The sequence below is a fragment of the Mus pahari genome, chromosome 20 (genome assembly GCF_900095145.1).
Source record: "Mus pahari chromosome 20, PAHARI_EIJ_v1.1, whole genome shotgun sequence".
Taxonomy (NCBI): domain Eukaryota; kingdom Metazoa; phylum Chordata; class Mammalia; order Rodentia; family Muridae; genus Mus; species Mus pahari.
Window position 1 is genome coordinate 10,581,581 of NC_034609.1, and position 4,157 is coordinate 10,585,737.

General features: G+C 46.4%; 1 non-coding gene across 1 annotated transcript; it reads left to right on the forward strand.

The window, feature by feature from the left end:
* The first annotated feature begins 1,020 nt into the window (after positions 1-1,020).
* On the forward strand, positions 1,021-1,146 carry LOC115062759. Its single transcript, XR_003842685.1, has one exon. It is a non-coding gene; the product is annotated as a small nucleolar RNA SNORA17 (small nucleolar RNA).
* Positions 1,147-4,157: the final 3,011 nt, after the last annotated feature.

Consider the following 4,157-nt stretch of genomic DNA (forward strand, 5'->3'; position numbering starts at 1 on the left):
TATCAATAGACAAATTCCTGGCTGAATTCAACTCACTAAAATTGACACCAGAGGAATTAAAATCCTATGATGCCCTTATATGTGTATGTGATGGATGCCAGGAAAAGAGATTGAAATTTTTAACTTTAAGTTGAGAGCCAGAGAGCTGGAAGAACATCCAGTCAGCACCTTGCTTTATAACTGTCCTGTAAGAGGACACATGTCCAGATTCAAGTTTTAAGACACCTCAAGCATGCAGTACCATATCAAACAAGGGAAGCAATTACCTTCAGTCTAAGTAAAAACTGATTTAAAGCTCTTTGCTATACTGCAAGTAAACTGGATAAAATAGTCTGAAACCTGACAACCTTCAAAGGTTAACACTGAGGAAAGTGGCTGGTCCACCATATCCTCGCTGCCGCTGTGTTTCATTGTCCTTCAATCCTCAGCAGCCAAAGGATTCCTACTGTCTGAATGTCAGCACAGTTTTCTCTTGGAGTTTAGGAAGAGACTGGTTTGTATGGGAGCATCTCACTCTGTTTTCTTTCTCTTCCTTTATTCTGGGATGACACACCTAAAAGCTATGGAAGTATACTCCTGCCCAGGATCCTTCATCAGTTCGAGAGGGGAGTTCCTCAGTCAACCTGGCTTTAGGCTTCATCACAACACCAGCTCCTGCTGCTCGCTACCTGTTACCTGTAGACTAAGGATTGATGTTTGTTACTTTCTGTTCACTGTGATAAATGAATGACTCAAGGAGAGAATGGTTTATTTTGCTTCACAGGGTTCAGAGATTCAGCCCATCATGGCAGGAGGTGTGACAGATGGAATATCTTACATTATGGTGGTCAGGAAGCAGAGAAAGGAAAGAGACTGGAGACCAACCATAGTTTCTACCTCCTGCCCTAATAGTGCCCCCATGCTGGAGACCAAGCATCCCGTATAGAGCCTGATGCTGTCTTCTCGTAGAAAAACTATAACAAACTTTTTTAAAGGTCCAATCGAGGTAACTGGAGAGTTCTGGTTATAGTTTTGGTGTGAACTGCCCCTATAGTTGTTACAAGTATGGCTGCCGTGTCACAGGTACATCATTAGAGGGCAGAGAAGAGGGACTATGCCTATGTACAGTGTTCTGACCTATGGACACATCTGAATGAGCCTAACATTGCCTGAAAAGAAGTAAGCCTGAGATGACACCCAGTGCCAGGAGCTAGTCAGACAGGCCAAGAAGGGCTTCCAAGATGTGGAACAAGCCAATGACTAGAAGAACCCTGCCTGGGAACCCAGACAGGAGTGAGCCTGAGACAGACAACCCCTTTAAGGGGCTACTTGGATGGGCCAGGTGAGTGAGCTAGAGACAACCACCAGGCTGGCTTTATGGGGTCTAGACAGGGAACTAGCCTGAGACAGCCACCAGTCTGGAACTTTGCTGCCCTGAGAGGGCAGACAATGCCAGAGATGACATCTGCCTGGTGCCATATACAATGCATAAGCACTCAGGTGCCACTGAAAGGAACAAGTAAGCAGAGAAGTGGAAGAGAAACAGAAGGGTGTGGGCACAATGGAGAGAGACAGAACTGGAGTTGAAGGTAGTGAGGAACAGCCTGCTCTGAGTAGCCAGCTGGTAATGCCACCTAGGACCAGGATGGAATCCTGGCCCATGCTGCCACCAGGGGCCACATCTGTGTCCGTGGTCCTGGAGCACCAGAGGTCTGTTACCACTAAATCCCAGGCAAATGTCCCTGGTCTGGGCTGCTGCCCTGGGTGATGTTGATAGCTGAGGGCTGTGCAGAACTGCCCCTCCCCTCACCTGGGCATCATGGGAGAGCTGGCTCTAGAGCTGGGCAGGAGAGCAGGGGAGATGAGCCTAGCCAACTGCAGTACTCGGTAGAGCTCAACCTGTACTAAGTGGGAGTTGCAAGTGAATTGATCCTGAGGATACAAGTGTGGGAGAATGGCCCTACCACTCATCTTCCGTGTGTTGGCATGGGTATTGGAGGGGGGCCCTTCTTCCCCCATAATCCCTCACTACCTGTGGCAGGTGGGAAATCTGGCCTTGCAGTCATGAGAGCAGAAGAGCTGTCGATCCCTCTGGACAGCTGTGGCACTCCAGAAAGCAGGCCCTGTACCTCCCCTGGGCAGCAGAGTAGAGCTGACCCTGGTGGCAAGGATGTATGCGAGCCAGCCCAAGGGCTTGAGGTTGGGAAAGCTGGGCCTGCCACTTAACTGGCATGTGGTAACAAGGACAAGGGAGAGTTCCCCCCAAACCCCAGTCATCCAAGGCAGGCAGAAGAGCTGGTCCTAATATTCTCAGAGCAGGAGAGCTGACCATGTCTCTTTTCCGTTTGGAGCTTATCCAACTCCCTTCCTTCACAGTATTTACGTTTCATTATGGCTTTGCCACAATCTTCAATTTCTCCCCAAAGCCCTTGTGGTCCATCTCCCCTCCTTCTGTAGGCATGTTCTTCATTCTTAGCTGGGTGACCACGTCCCAGGCTCCAGCTCAGAGTAGGAGTTTTATCACAAAGAGTAGGGCTAAAACACTACCAGTCACTCTTACCAAGTCAAGCATTATGGAATAGTACACAAGGGATGGATAAAATCAAACCAGGTTGGGCTAAGAGTCTGCCTCTGGTCCTTACAGGGTTCACCCTATTAGACTTTCAAGGTCTCATTTTTATATATAAAAGGGAGGAAATAATGATTATTTGATAGCTCTGTAAGACCATTAGTGGGTATTTAGAAAACACCAAATCAGGGTTTATATTCTCACTCCATGAATTTCCGTGACCCAAAATTATTCTCGATGGCCCCGTCTTCTTGTCATATGGGGTATCAACTCAAGAACTCAACTTTTTCCACAGTTCCAGTTTCCTTTCTCTGCATCCATGCTAATATCTGATGGTCTAAGCTTCCTTAAAAGGACAAGCAAGAATCACAACTGGATATGTCGTGATTCTATTATACCCCTGACTAGAATTAGGATTCCATTCCACACATTAAAGAGCTTGTTCATGATGCAGATGCTGCTATGGGATCAGGGCTCACCCACTGAAACCTTCAAGATCTGAGTAACGATTCTGACAGAGATATTGTCTTATTTAGGTTTTTATTGCCGTGATAAAACACCATGTCCAAGGCGACTTCTAAACAGAAGAGTTAATCTAGGCTTATAGTTCTAGAATGACAGTCCATCACTCTCATGGCAGGGAAGCTTTGGTGGCAAGCACCAGGCATCGCAGCTGGAGCTGCAGCCAAGAGATCACATCTTAAACCGTGAGCAGAAGGAGAAAACTTCCATCCTAAATCTGTCCAAGGGTCCCCAGGGATAATTTTCTCATCATAACTAAAACACCTTTGTTATGCAAGAAATTTAGAGAATTTTGGAATTTTCATCTCAGGAACCCAAGATGAGCCCCAAATTCTTTCTCATACCAGAGCATCTAATGAGCACTCTTAGACTAGACTAAGAGGGTGTGTTCTTCCTACAGGATAGACAGTGTTTCCCAAAGCCAGAAGGTGTGAGGTGAACAAAAAGCTGGAAGACAGACAGGCATTTGGGATACAACCACTCTTGAGCTTGTTTCAAGTCAAGATGCAACTCGTCAAGTTTGTTGTTGTTGTTGTTGCTGCTGCTGTTGTTGTTGGGGGATGGTGGTTATTTGAAACAGGGTCTCACTCTGCAGCCCATGCAGGCCAGCAGCTCTCTGTAGCCCTGGCTATTCTTGGACTCCAGAGTGCTAGGGTTCAGGGTGTGTGTCCTCCTACATGGCTAGTGAACACCTTTGTCACACAGACTTTGCTGGCTTCTCAAGAATGAGTATGGTTGTTGATGAAGTCCCCTAAAGTTGGCAGTTAGGAGTTTTCAATATATTTCAAAATTTATTCTTTAATAATTTCATAATGCATGTCATGTGCTCTCTTATCTCCTTAGTTTGGGAATTTGCAAATGCGGTGCTGCCTGAACCAGGGCCTCAGATGTGTTTGCTGCTTTGGGGTATCTTTCAATGCTACTGAGTGATTTTTTTTTTCCTGTAAGAAAGAAGAAAGAAAGAACAAAGGGGAGGAGGGAGAGAGAGAGAAAGAGAGAGAGAGAGAGAGAGAGAGAGAGAGAGAGAGAGAGAGAGAATGGTAATTGGCTGTTAGGTCCAAAGAGGACCCCCAAATTCCCAAATAGC